Below are 13,911 nucleotides of genomic sequence, written 5' to 3' on the forward strand. Positions count from 1 at the left end.
CAGGGACATTTTCAAGTGAAGTTGTCTTTTGTTTAGGATGATGGAGATTGCTAGGTTCTCCTGGATAACTGGAGGAAAAGGTGGTGTGGACGTATCAGGAAAGTGTGATGCATTTGCAGCCAGTCCCTTTCTTCTCCAATATTCTGGACCAATATTTGGACCAATAAGCCGGTCCAAATATTCACTTTCCTCTATGCTGGATTCCCAGTCCCTTCTTGCTCTGTTATCCATGGTCATCTTTACTGGATAACCCTAGACCCTTTTCCAAGCCATGTGTCATCTTGTTATTCATGCTTCCTTCTCCATATGTTTGTTTCCTTCCTCCTACGCATCATACTTTTTCAAGGTCCACTTCTGTTTCAGATGCTTGTCAACACAGACTTCTATGGGAAAAATAGTTTCAGTGATGGGAAAATGGAAGTAAAAAGTTGTGGAATCATGTCTTGTTCCAGATAATTTGCATCCTATATATATGTTACCAGATGGCCAGGAGTAGGTCCCTCTCTTATTAAATAAAAATGGTTTTAAGTTGAAAGAAGCATAACAAATCAGACTTTTAAAACCATAAGTGAGAGACTTAAAATACTTGGAATATTGAAATATTTTATAGCATCAGTTTTTACACTCATTTCTTTCTCAAAACCTTGAGATTTGTTTCATGAAACTCTAGCCTACTATAGAGAATGTAGTTGAAAAGTTATTTTAAAATTGTAAAAAGTTTTTGACCATTGCATCTAATGGCGGCATCAGTATGTTTTTATTTCTAGCATTTATATGATTGTTTTCCTATAGAAGAAAGACTTCTGCAGTAGGGACCCTGATACCAGTAAATGACAGATAAATTTATGGCTTCAAAAGATATATCCTTTTCATGGGGTTTAATTTCGATAAGGAGCTTTGATACAGGAAAATCAGTTCTTTGGATTATTTTTTTCTTTTACTCATTAACCAGTTGTCTTTTATAGACATAGTTATTGGTACAATACAAGCACTTCTCCTTAGGTAAGACACAGCAGCAGCAGTATAGATGTTGGAAATTACAAATGTTAAAAAAAAAATAAATCAATCATGTTCCGTACTGGTATTAAGCTCTTAAAAATCTTTTTTTCCCCTTGATACAAATAAGTCATGCAGATTTGTTCTGTCATTACAAATCAGTGTTCTCATTGCAAAACTGATAAATAATCACAGAATGGTTGAGGTGGGAGGTCCAGGAAGCGACCTCTAGAGATCATCTGATTCAACCTCCCAGCTCACAGCAGAGTCAACTAGACCAGGTTGCTCAGGGCCATGTCCAGCCAGGTTTTGGATACTTGCAAGGATGGAGACTCCACAACCTCCCTGGACAAGGTGTTTCAGTGTTTGGTCAGACCGGAAGTAAAAACATTTGTTTTCTTATGGGGTTCCCTTTGCTGAAATTCATGGGATTCCTGTTGGTGTTGCTCTGAGTGGTCACACAGCCATCTGGTATATCAGCTTGTCCTTACAGTTCCATACCAGAGATGGCTCTTTTGATAGTGATGGTTTCAGTACCTATAGCTCAAGTGTGGAAGCTGTTCATGTGGTGGATTGTGTTTTAAAAATGCAGTCTTTCAGCTAGTTTTAAGTCTGTCACAGCTTTGACTCTTCAGAGGTGTAAGTCTTGGTTCATCTTAGATTCCAGTTGATTAGCAGGTGCGTTACTGTTGATTTTTGTCTTTAGTCAGTAAGCTTGACTCATTTTAGATTGGATGCATAATGGATTAAGGCAAAAAGTGAGGCCAGACAGTAGGGAATGTGGCAATGATTGCAGTGTGATTGTGCAAATTGCATGGTGTTTTCCCTGTTGTCTTCATTGCTAGCAGTACAGGATGGTATGGCATTTGGAAGGCTAGGCTGTAGAAGTTTCAGATAATACTTCTTAGCAGTGAATTCTGGCAAAGATGTTTGTCTTAGGTCTGCCTTACTAAAAAGCAGTGTTGCAGAAACACCAGGCTTCAAGTCTTGACAATTCTATGTGCTTCTTAGCTATTTATTTCTTATCTCAGTGTTGTTAAATCACCAAAAATGGCAGGTAAACTCCTCCCTCTTTACAAAGAAAATTAAATAGTGTGACACTGGTGTAGCTGTCAGAGGGTAGGAACCTCCAGCCAAAAGAGTGCTGGGATTTGATGCTTATATCCAGGCAAGCACATTTTCAGAGTCTCTCAAATACAACTCTTCCACTAGATACAAGCTCTAACAATAAAAAGAATAATTTCATAGACTCCCCAGAATCAAGGAAAAATGTATTTGCCACAGTAGTAATATTTTTTTTTTCAAAGACTTAGTGATTATTCTGCAACCTTTTGAGACTTTCCTCCTGCCACACCACTTAGAAGCCCTATATTTAGACATGCAGCACAATAGCAGAGCTCTGCATATAGTGTTGCTCATAATGCACTGTGCTGTGTCAGCACTGAACAAATTTTATCACCAGAGTGAAATCCTTAGGCATCTTAAAGTATTGTAGGAGTTTTTCACGGACGATGTTACGAGTGCCGACACTTAAAGTATATATGATGACAATGGAAAAGTATTTCAGTGACTGGCTTAATTTTTCATTAAAGCTGGCAGCAATACTTGTAATTTTATCTTTACTTAGAAGAGTAAAGGTTCTTTTATGAAGCTTTGGAGCATATAGGTACTTTGGAGTGGCTATGGAGTATGAATGTGCTGGCAGGCATAAGGATGACGTGTTAGTTACATAGACAAATTTGAGACATTCAGTCACCTCTCAGAAATAGCTTTATGTTATTCTATGCTGAAACTTTATCTACATGGGAAAGCTAGGTAACTGTAAAGTCTATGTTTACTGTATGTAACTGTTTAGCATTTATGAACCAGTCTTAATGGTTCATTAATGAATCAGTCTTAATATACATTAAACAAAAATAGTTTATTCCACTGAATGTGAAGCAAACTCCACTAGACACAGTTTAGACAAAGCTTTTCAAAGTAATTTACTTCCTTCGAAGGTAGCATGAGCTAATGCTTACATGTGCTGACAGGGAGCCTGTCAGATGGTAGTTAGCTTTGCAAATCACACTTCACAAACGTGCTTACTGCTCACAGCCTTCGCTACGTAGGCTGTCTCAAAGTTACTACATTTTCTAGGTAGTTCTTGGATAAATTTGCCTTCTTTCTCAAAAGAATTTCATTAGAAATCCAAACTTGCTGAGAAATTGAAATTACCATTTAGAGCACTATGATTTCTGTAGCCATTTCTTAGTAGTTGTTGCCATTTGTGAAAAAGTTATACAAGATGCCTTTAAAGTTCACCGAGGTCCCTTTAATCATAAGCACATGGTTACTGAATGTTTTGGTTTGTACTCTGAACTGCTGTCTTCCATACTTCACTTTGTTTACAGTTGTTTTAGTTGAAATGTTAACTGTACTTTCCTGGTGTCAGAATGTTTGTTGGAATTTTTACCATCTCAATATATTTACTCCAGAATATTTTATTTTGGGATTATGTAGCAAATGTGGTGCTTTTGAGCATTACTCGTTTTGATGTTAAAAAAAAAGTCATAAAAGTATGTTTATATAATTGTTTCACTGCACGACATAAATCAGTTAAATGCAAAAAAGCTGCATCTGTTACTGTGATTGAGAGTTACTAGTTTCTAATATATTGGGATTTGATGGCTAATACTGATCATGGCATAGCGGTCTATAGGTATTTGTCAGATAAATTTCCTAGAAGAGAGGAAAAAAACCTGTAACGAGCTTATTTTGTCATCTTTCAAATATTAAGCTTTATATTGTAATGTTCATTTTCAAGTGAAATTTCTACACCTATTACATTCATAAAAATGAAGACTTTTAACAGCTGTTTTTTAAATTGGGACCACGTATGTGTTCTTGCTAATAGAAGTATAAAAATAGCTTTGATGTCTGGTGTTAGGGATGAGTGCATTGCACATCCACATAAAAGAAATTGTGATAGACTTGCAGTTCTTTCTTGAAGTTTAGCTGAACTCTGTCTTCCAAACTTGCTTAGCAGAAATTTGCATGCAGCTTTCTTGGGAGAGTAATGGGAAGTGTATTCCGCTATGTTGCATTTTGGTTGGCTTAGTACACTGTTGAGATGTGCAGTTTGCGTTCTGTAGCAAAACGTTGAGCATTTTTACTACAAAAATCCTAAACCAGCTTTTAATCTAAGTCTTGTCTTTTGTGCTCATTGGTAGACGTAGTATTTCCAATGATAATTTATAAAGCAGAGGGAACTACAAAGGTATTTTTCTGTCTTTTATTCTACTTTGAAAACTGTGGCTTCGTTATAGCAGGACGAATTTTAAAAGCTTTGTTGCGAGCGATGCAAAGGTGTCTGCAGAGGCTTTTATAAGCACACGTCAGCTCTGGGGCAGGCAGGTGCAAGGCTGCTCTTGCCGTGCTCGGGGCTGGAGAGCCGATGCTGAGGTGCTCTCACCCAGGCTCGTGGTCCAACAGCAGGCCCGTCAGCGAGTCACAGGCATGGCTGAGCACTGCAGAGTGCTGACTACCAACTTCCTAGCTGCACCTTGCACAAGGAGAGGCAGAGCAAATCGGCCTGCCAAGGACTGTTGACAGACTCCAATTCAAACTTGTGCATTTAGTGCAGAAAGGCTGAGTTTTAAGCACAGCCAGAACCTATAGATCTTTGCCATGACTCTTCGCTTGGCCTGGTACTGCCACTGTGCTTTCTGTAACTTACTCACCACGATGATACCAAGTTCTGCTTTAAATTGTGTGTAAAAGTTTTTAACAGCATTCAGGTACTCTATGCAATATTGACCTTTTAAAAAGTACTTCCTAATGTGGTGATCAGGTCTCTTGTCATCTTCTTCTGTGTTTCACTGAGTTCATCTAGTCGTCATTTTTTCCCAGGCTCACATAATCATCATTTTTCAAGGGAGGTAAGCTAATACTTTGCCCCATGCAGTTTGCAGACAGCTCAAAATGTGTGAGATGTGCCTTTTGCTTGCTTTCTTATTGAGTAGAGATTGAGAGCTCCCTCTTCAGCCTTCCCTGCACCTTAATTCAGCAAGGCAGAGGACTTCAAAACTGGATAATAAAGATGAGCAATGGGAAAAGTGGAAGAGAGAGTTGGTTTTTCAGCAATTTGGAGGTCAGGAAATGCTTCAGTCTGGGCTGTGACTAATTTCACAAGGTTTAGAAACAGAATCTCTCTTCCTCAAACTATGCTTGCTGGAAAGTGTCTGCATATGTCTTCTAATAATACCCAGAAATTCTGAGAAATTTTGTGAGACTGCCAACAAGGTAACAATTGTAACATTTTTAGGGTAAGCTGAAAGTGTAAAGGCAGCCAGACAGATAATTTCTGATATATGCTGTTCCTGACCTGTGCTGCAGCTGGTTACCTGTTAGGGAAAAGGTCCTGTCTACATGTTTTTTTCACACTAATAGAAATAATAACTCTATATAATATAACCACTATATAATATATGAGTAGTGGTTTTTTCCCTGCCATCCTTATATGTCTTACATTTTACAGGCATAAATTTGAGGACAAGGCTATCCAAGCCATGTACTAACTAGCTGATTAGCCCTTGCTTTGTTTTAAAATCTGTAGAGTTTGAAGGTGTGCGTGTGACAGCTCAGTAGCAGAACTCTGGGGAGAACATCCTTGTTAGAGATACTGTGTGCATGATTGACAGAGGGGAAAAATGTTTGGGGGGGAGAATACTGAAAGATATTCTGCTGAAACAAACTGCTTATTTGTGAAATACCTTTAATACATAGTAGAATAGAATATGTGCATATACTAATATATCAAATGCTATGAACTTCAACACTGCATGTTAACTTCTATTTTAACACAGTTAAAGGTAATGCAAAAGCAAAGAATTTAAAGTACCTCCCATAATACAGTTTACATTTGGATGCTATCTCTGTAAGAAGTGAATTCGTGACCAAAAATGTTGAACTTTAAAATTGCTGTAAAAATTGCAGAAAAGCTATCCACAGGAGAAAACTGAAAATAATTATTCGGTGGTTTGTTGGTGGTGGTTTGTATTTTTTTTTCTTGTTAAAAAGAATAAACAAAACCCCAAACGCCTCTGATAGAATAAAATTCTTGCACAGGGAAAGGGGAGTTGTCTTGTAGTATCAGTTTTTATATATTGGAGCAACACTGGTTTGGGCCTTAAATGTACTAATCTTTGCCAGTTGTTACATACATACCCTTATTTCATTTGATGTGTTCAGAAAAACATTCTGGCTTCAGTTCTAATGCAGACAATAATACTCTTCTTCTGGCATATTCTTATTGTCATCTGTCAATACTTGGTACATTCTCTTGCCCTCTTGTCCCAATGGTATTCCCTAGGGAGAAAAAAGACATATTGGCAAGTATGAACAGGTGCATGTAACTTGCTTTTTTTTTTATAGCTGGAGCTCTAGATTAATCATTTTTATTTTCCTCTTATTCTGCATTTGGCTGTGTTTACTATTGACTTGCTTCAAAACCAGAGTGTTTATGTTACTTGTAAGTCACACTGAAATTCCTCAGAAGTCTTAATTGTTAAATAATCTTTTTTTTTGAATGCTTACAGGTTTAAAAAAACGTCTTGTCTAAGAGAAGCCATATTTTGCATCTTTTAGACCCTACAGGTTTATTTGTGCTTAGAGCACCAAAGACCTGAAATTATTAGCAGTTTGGGATTAAGTAATGCACAAGAGTTGATTCACAATGATACTATAATTGACCTGCTACAGGATAGTGAACTGGAATGTAATGAAGTTCTTTATCTCACAGGAGGGATTTTTATCAGGAAGCAACATGGTAATACTAGCTACCAAAACCTGACATGCTTGTTAATTTTGCTAGGATTTTGCTTGTTGCTTAAGAGCAAAGGAACATCAGAGATCTGGAAATTTTGTGGTTTTTATGGTAAAACTTAAAAAAATTACAAAAGGGGTTCAGAAATCATGGATTACAATAAAAAGGGAAGTAGTCAGGCAAAAATAAATGCTGGGGAATTGTAATTTTGCTTTATGTAAACAAGTGTTGTCTTAATAAAAGCTGCTCAAGTGAAGCCATTAGGTGGAAGGAGAAGCTTTGTATCATAAAATGCAAAACACATGCCAAATAGAAAACTCCATTTGATTCTTTTTTTGTTGTATGTGAATAGGTTGTCTGGTCTGTAGAACAGAGTTGGTAAATGTTTTGGTTTGCCAAAGACTAAAGCGAGTGCTTAAATAGGGCAAGATCATTGCAGTGGCTGAAAAGTTTCTTTATATCCATCTTCCTCGGTGAGAATGTTGAGGAAATATTTAACAGAGACCTATTCTATTCATGCGGTGAAATGAGGTTGTTTAAGGAGGCTGAGAAGAGGTCAAACAGAAGGTGCTAGCATAGCAATTGATACTTCTACAAGGAGCTTCCCTTGAAGGGCTAGACAATGTTCATTGAAAAGCTACAAGGAATTTAGAAATGCAGTAGCTGAGCTATTGACTAAATATGCAAATCTCATTAAGATGCTGTTCTGGAGAACAACAGGGTAACAAATATGCTCATCTTGTTAAATTGCTGTTGGAGTTTACAGATGAAAGAGAATTGAGGAGGTGATTCTGGGAAGTGTAAGTGTGCTTTGGTTAGTCTTCCCTACCAATAAAACTGATTGCAACAGTAAATTTTAAGGTGGTTATAAAACAACTAAATTATTATATTTGGTAAACTGTCTATATAGTAAACTAAATTTCTTTAAGCCTCTGAGCAAAATAACAGATAAAAGAGTGTACTATTAAATTAATTATCCTTCCCTAGGTTCCTAGAGAAAATCTGATTGAGGCCATTAAAAAAAAAACTTAAAAAAGCAAAAAACACGCAAGTAATTCTTTACGTAAGTGAATACAGTCTGATTAAAGGAAGAAAATATGCTAGGAACAACTGCTCCAGGTTTGTTACTAGAAAAGACGATTGTTAATTCGTGGGGGAAAAAAAGAAGAGTCTGCTGCTTTGTCTAGTTGTGGATCAGGTCTCCTTACAAAACTGTTATCAAAAGCTCTTTTCTGTACTCTTAGAAATGTAAGTATCTTTTCACTGTGAGCAATCCTACTGAAAGGAGAATTAATGAAACGTTATCACTAGAATTGAGATTTAACACTCAAGCTGTTTATTTCTGCTTAAGTGAAACCAGTGGATTTCTAGTTCTGTGTTTCAACTAGTGCATCTAATTAACATCCTGGAGAAGTGATGTTAAAAATCTAGTATCTGTCACAGTTAAGAGGGTCCATCACTTGCCCTTTCTTAAATGGTCAGGCCTTTAAGTAGTGTAGAGAAGTTCCTGAGTTGACTTAGTAAGAAATAGCTTAGTTTTGTTTTTGTTTTTTTATTTTTTATCATTATTATTAAAGCTTGCTTACAGCCTTGAAAGAACAGGCAAAGCTGCAAACAAAACTTTTATTTGATAATGACTTACAGAGGTCCTCAAACAATTCTAAAGAGCCCAGCTGGATAACTGGGCAACTTCGTGTCAGCTGAAAGATGCTGTTGTCATTTTTATGGTGATATATAGAGAAACTAATTTGAAAACTCTAAGGCATTTCTGAACTTGAAAGCTTTACTAATCTGACTTAATTGGGAAAAGTAAATGAGAGGTATAGGCTTTGATGGTAATGCATATTAAAAGGGACTAACGTGCCTTTTTAAAGTTCTTTTTGCTTGGTGTGCAAAGAGGAAGAGTAGAGAGCCATCTATGGAGAAAAGAAAGTGACAGGAGACCAGGAGAGATCAGCTGCCTCTCAAGGGACCTTGTAAAACGATAAAAGTATAGGACAGCAAACTGAAGATGGTCTGGGCTAAACAGTCTGGAAAAGGGTCTGATAAATGGCCAACGTGTACACAAGCTTAGGAAATAAGCTTCATGAATAGAAGTATGAAAAGCAATGCAGAGGCTAAGTAATCAGACATCTCCTTGCTGATCAGGCTCTGTTGAAGCTATGTTGAAGCCTGGGGCAGCACCAAACTTGGGCTGGTCTTTCTGAAGGTGCTGCTCCCTGGCAATTAAGCCTGCTTTGTGAAGTCAATTAGTGAATCACTGGTTTGGGAACTCTGCAATCAAGAGGCAAAGAGCCTAAATCTGTTTTAGGGGAAGTACTTTGTGGAGAAAGGAGCTGGATTAAGTTTGTGGTTTATTCTTAAAAACAAAACCAACAAAAGCAATTCTTGTTTTATTGGAAGGTTTCTTTGTCTGTAAGCAAAGCGTTTTTTTGGCTTGAAGGCAAAATTGTTCAATTGCTCTAAAGGCACATTAATTCTGGCAAGTCAACTTCACCATAGCAAACGTTTTAAGAATAAAATTTGAAATACTGTGATTTCACAAGCTAAACACTGGGTAGAGCAAGATATTCCGTTTTGATTCAAAAGGCAAATATAGAGATGGGAAGCAGAATTACCTGGGAGTAAAATGACATAGGAAAGATTTATAGTTTAGGAGGAAGGCAAGTGTATGAAAAAGTTTGGTACCACTTCTTACAATGCTTTTCTTACATAAGTCATTAATGTAATTCTGTTTGTCTTATAGCCTGAGAACATGGTGATTAGCAAATGAAATAGAAAGGAAAGATGTAAAAGTCGTTTAGGAAAGAAAAAAAGGAACATTACTTCTTACATAACATATAATTAACCTATGAAATTCACTGCCAACCTATACTATTGAGGTCAAAACCAGAACAGAATTTGAAGAATTATTAGAAATATATTTGCATAATGAGAAAATCCACAATTCTACTGTAGGAATTTTTTTGTAGGTTTAAAAAGAAAGCTCTCTGGGAGTATTGCCAGCTAGTACCTGGTTGTATGCTGGGGTAGAGAATTGCATGATAAACAGGTTGTATAATTATCTGGCATTACTTGAATTTAAGCTTAACGTAAGCTTGACTTCTTTGTATTCCCTTTCGAATACTGTCTACAGAAGGAGCTTGGGGAGCTGAGCCTTAGAGAGCCAAAGTTAGGTGTTGTGTGTAACCACCTCCTTCACAGGGTGCTGGGTCTTGACAGACAATTTTTCTGTTTTTTTGTAGTAACTTGGAGTATGAAAGCAATTGATTGTATCCATTAATTGTTAAGAAAGGCTGGGTGTTTCTTTTTGAATCAGGACTGGGTCGAGTAAGTACTGTCCGTCACAGTGCTTCAGCTGAGTCCTCCTGCAGGCATGTTTTTGAAATGTTTTGTTCATTCTTCTTTGTAGATTAATTAATTCTGATAGATTTGAGGTAGAGTATCACATAAATCCACAGTTCCTTATATTCATGTTTAATGTGATTTTTATTTGGGGAAGAGACGGTATTAGTTTTGTTCTTCAGAATAACTATAATCTCTTGAGCGATAAAACCTTGTTAATTCTCATGCAGCTAATCCTCAAATAACAATTCACTTAAACAGAGACTGACTTCACAACAAAAATAACTGCTTAAGTGCAATGATTGTGACTTATTCTGTTTTGGCCTGTAAAATGTACCTAAAACCCAAATGTGTAGATAACTGGAAATTGCTTAGGAACTTTTCATTGTTATCAAAAAGTCCCAATCTCCCAACTGAAAACAAAAAGGGAAAATATTTTTAAAAGCACTGAAGCTAGGAGTTCTAGAAGACTCAGCAATGAGGTTTGGAAGAGGAAAACTACAGCCAAGAATGAAAAAGAAACACAAAAACCACTCATGTTTAATGACTACACAGAGTTATTAGAATTGTCAATAGAGGCAAAGAGAATTCAGTAAATATTTCTGTTCTGTGCTTGGGAAAAAGGCAGATATGATGTTCACATCATGGGATGTATGGTAACACACTCTCTGTTCTCATAGTAATCAAGAAAGCTAAACAGTAGTTATACTTAAGTTTGATATTTTTAAGTCAGAGCCCTGAATAGCATACATCCATGAGCTCAGGCCATAGAATTGTTGTTTATCATTCATACAGATATATTTTTTATAGTTCTTGGAAAACAGAAAAAGTTCCAGAGGATTTGAAAACCACTCTGGAACTGCTTTCTGAAAAGTAAACTTAATCCTCTCAGTCTGCCATTAGGCTCAAGTGAAATAATAAAATTATTGAGATGATAAATTTCATAAATGTAAAGGATAGTAATTAATGATATGGTGAATTAATGGTTTTGGAAAATAAGTTTTATCATGTTAACTTTAATATTCTTGATGTAGTTGAGAGTTTGTATAGTAAAATAGAGTTAAAATTAATACAGCTGTGTAACACAATTGGCTTTAAGCTTGTACAGTATCTTTTTTTAGTCAAGTAGAATGACACAATGTCAATACAGTGCTTATGAAGTGTATAGCAACTACTTGATAAGTTTCATGTAATTGTAAATGTTTCAGTGATCTTGCCTTGGAATCAGATTTTGGTCTTGTTTTATTTAGTTTTTGCTAGTGATGTAGGGCTCTGGCAGGGGAGTCTCTAAGGCCAGAGCAGCTGGAGTCCATTTTCCCATGGGAAGGGACATCCCACCTGCATAACAAACCAGACAGTGAAAATAGTAAACTGGAGGGAAGAATAATATTTGCTAAATGCACAGGCTGGGGAATGAGTGCAGCTTTGAGTCAGGACAACTCTGCACATCAGCACGTACATCTGTCCTTACCTTTCTGAGGCTGACAGCTGCTCCTCTCTTCTCTTCCCGCTATCTGGGAATGAAGGGTGTTCTCCTGACTGCACAGTCTTATGAAAAGCCAATTCCCTCTGGAAAGTCAATTTAAATGAATGAAGCCTGTCCTCCTCTTCATTCCTCCATCGCAGCATTGTAGGTGACTGTTTGGGCCTCCAGTTTCTTTTTAGAGCCTAAATCAGGCTTGTTTTTTCCCAAGCCTTGACTGTTGCCTCTTTCAGCCAGTATGAAATCCTCTCACAAAAAATACTCTTGAAATAGACGCATGTGAGATTTTCCTTGCAGTTGCTGTGGTCAAAAAGGGTGTCTCACTTTCCTTGCAGTGGCCATCGTTCTCTATCCCCAGAGGTGGAGATTCACACTGCTTCATTTCAGCTGCTGGTAGCAAATCTTTTTGGTACCTCTGTGGTGTTTTTTTGTAATTTCCATTGCTCTGGTTTGCACATTATCAATTACAGTGTTATTCTTTATTAGCTCTCTTGTATTGTTATTGTTATTAATAGTTATTCTGATTCATGTACAGAAGAAAGATGATAGAGTGAAACGGGTGTGTTAAAGATAACTCAAAATCTTCTTCCCATCTGTTTCCTGTGCTGCTTGAATTACGACCATTTTCCTATCTCAGCTTTGCTTTTCTTTGGCCCCTTTCCTCCCTTGAAATTTCCTCACAGGCTGTTAGTAACTTAATAGGAAACTGTGGTGTGCATTTGGTAGTATGAGCTTCAAGTGCTGGGTTTATGAGATATCTTTCCCCATCTGATCTTTTCATCTGCACTGTCTGCGCAATAATGTGGTCTATCTCCTTTGCCTTTTCAGACCTGTAAATGTAAGGGTACAGTAGATTCTCCCTTCTCTATTGTGCCCCTTCCCTGAAGACCTCATGTACCCTGGTTTTCCTGAGCTTTTACTGTGATGGTTATTTTGTTGTAACTACAGTAGCTCAAGTCGCGCTAGTTCTGAGTAATGTCCTTTTTTCTTTGCTTCTTTTTTTTTTCCCTTCAGTCTTTCCCATCTTCCTTGCCTCAGAAATTGCCCGAGAACTGCTTATCAATTCAAACTGAATTTTGTCACGGCTTTCTTTCATTTTTTAATACTATGGATTTGCTTTTCTTGGTTTTATTTTTTGGTTGGGTAATGCAAAAATTACAGCTTGTTCTAATTCCTGCTATTCAGATTATAGTTTCGCTTTGTATAGGTGCAGATTCATGCAATCATTGTTGATAAATTTCTTTGGGAGATGGTGATTTTATATTGCCACCTTTTTTTTTGTTTGGGGGCAGTAGGGTCTTTGCAAGAACTATATCAGACATGAAGCGTTGGTCAGCAAGCTTTCTGCCAAGTTGGATGATGCCTAATCAAAGCTTCCACATTGCTTTTTCAGTTTCTTTGAAGTTGCAATCTATTCTGGCATTAGACTCACTCTGCACAAGGAATAAGCTGTGTTTGGTATTTTGACAGGCGTGCTTTGGAGACAGTTGTTAAACATGTCTCGGTCTGTATTGCTCTGATCTTCTGTCAAAGGGGAGCAATGTATGAGTTAGAAAGCTGGTATAGGTTCTGAGCTGAATGACTGACTGGTGATGAGCACCAGTTTCTCAGGATGCTCCTCTTTCCTGCAGCCTGGGGTAGGCGAGGTGTTTGCTTTTTTTCTTTAAAGGCTTTGTCATAACAGTCATTCTGATGTGATCTCAAGCCCCAAGTTTGTCTTACTCGTGGTTTGTGGTAGCTTGATTTGAAGCAGTGCTCTCACATGCCAACTCCCAGCTCTACAATGTTGCTCAGTGCAAGTCTCACAGTTTCTGTGTTTTAGAGACAAACTCTATTGCTAGGAGTTTCATCTGTCAGGCGTGTTTTCTGCTGAAGACTGTTGTTACCAGAACACCTGTTTTTGTAATGGGTGAGTTATATGAAGGCACATGACTAAATTATGCATTAGAAATATCCCATTTTGTGGGGTGTTGAGAGCTGGTAACAACAGCTAATGAATCAAGTGAGGTTGGAAGAAGGATTTGAATAGTGTTTAGTGTAAAGAATTTCTAAGTATTTGAGTCATTTTTAACAAACAAAAATTTAAGGTATTAATAAATCTTAAGTTATTAAAATTACTTAAGTAAATTAACAAATACTTTCCTGGTGATACTGACTTGAAATTGAATATAGGCTAAGCTCAGAATGCTGTTTTTTCAGGTCATTCATTAAAGAAAAGTTAACACGCATATGGTGGGTTACCCACATCTGGAAATCTCCAGAGAAAGGCTGAAAATAAAAT

The 13,911-nt window shown here is 37.1% G+C and overlaps 1 protein-coding gene across 20 annotated transcripts in view; it reads left to right on the forward strand.

Moving 5' to 3' along the window:
• The window catches only part of KDM6A (lysine (K)-specific demethylase 6A), a 131,258-nt gene that overhangs the window by 93,374 nt on the left and 23,973 nt on the right, over nucleotides 1-13,911 (forward strand). The gene's annotated exons all lie outside the window — the stretch shown is intronic.

The sequence above is a fragment of the Calidris pugnax genome, unplaced genomic scaffold (genome assembly GCF_001431845.1).
Source record: "Calidris pugnax isolate Ruff unplaced genomic scaffold, ASM143184v1 scaffold25, whole genome shotgun sequence".
NCBI lineage: Eukaryota > Metazoa > Chordata > Aves > Charadriiformes > Scolopacidae > Calidris > Calidris pugnax.